The following is a 1,358-nucleotide window of genomic DNA, read 5'->3' as shown; positions in this document are numbered from 1 at the left end:
AGGGGTTGTTGCAGCTACATGGTGGGAGATGAAAGATGGGTGGGATGTTGGATAGGGAGCTGGTCTGCTGATGGTTAGGGTTATGTCTAGTAGGTGTCTGCTGAGTGTAGCTGGGGGTGTGGGGGTTGTGTGGTGCATGTGGTGGGGCTGTGGACCTGGAGTGCTTGTGCAGACCTGCTGGTCAGAGGTGTGTGGGGGCAGCCCCTGCCCCAGAGGTAGTTGTGGGTGGTGGGGCAGTGTGCCGGTGCCTGTGCTGTCTGTAGGGGGTGATGATCCTTGAGGTAGATAGCAGAGATGCTAGGCTGGCTGAGAGGCAGGAGGGGGTGTTGGATGGGAGCCATGTGAAGGAGTTGGGCTGATGTGTCAGCTGGGGCAGCATGCTCCCCAGCAGTGCTGAACAGGGACAGTGCAGCTAACCTGCACTCTGCCTGGCAGTGAGGCCCAGGGCCCCCTCACTCTGCCCAGGCACCAGCACCTTCCCTGGGCAGGCCCTGTCACCTGCACTCCCTGCCCCACTCCCCCTGTAGGCCTCCCCAGGGCTGGCGGGGAGGGGAGCAGGGAACATCCACCCCCCCCACCCCCAAAGGACTCGGCATCTCATACACTGCCAGGGATTCCCATCCACAGCACCTGCCACCATCAGGGAACATCACATCCCTCCTGCTCCACTTGGGCCCTGGGTTGGTGTGGCACCTACACTGCACCACACCACAACACACAGTGCAGGGCAGCTCCAGCACTCAGCTACTCCTCACCCACAGCACTCTGGCCACACACCCACACCTCCCAAGGAGCTCAACTCCCCAAGCACCGCACCACACCCCACAGCACTTGGGTAGGAGAGTGAGAGCAAGACTCCCCCACTCCCTCCACCACAGCACCCCCAAGCCCCATCCCAGGGCCCCAGTTCCTGTCGCACAATAGGAATTGCACCACCACCCCACCACCTCCACACACAGCTCAGCATGACTCCCCACACCCACTGCTGACCAGTCCCTGCGCACAGCCAAGCCCATCCCCATCCTCCTCTGACAGTCGCACACAAAGGTCACCAGCGGCCTACCCTGCAATGACACCCATCAGACAGCGCACACGTTCCTCCCTCCACACACCTCACCCCTTCACCCCTATCTCTCCCCATTATCCTCTACACACTGGCATCTTCACAGCTTTCTTACTGCAAATCACCTTTTCTACCTTCAGCAACACACGACACCAGGAGACTCTCCCTATGGCTACAAAAGGGTGTTTGTGCCAGAGAGCCTGCCAACCACTTTTTTCCAACTTTTCAATTGCTCTAATACATGATATTGTAGCTGCCGGGAAACTATAGGCCAGTTAGTCTTACCTCAATCCTA

This window comes from Gavialis gangeticus, unplaced genomic scaffold (assembly GCF_001723915.1).
Source record: "Gavialis gangeticus isolate Ggan-Ray unplaced genomic scaffold, GavGan_comp1, whole genome shotgun sequence".
In the NCBI taxonomy this organism is placed as follows: domain Eukaryota; kingdom Metazoa; phylum Chordata; order Crocodylia; family Gavialidae; genus Gavialis; species Gavialis gangeticus.
This window is presented reverse-complemented; position numbering follows the sequence as displayed.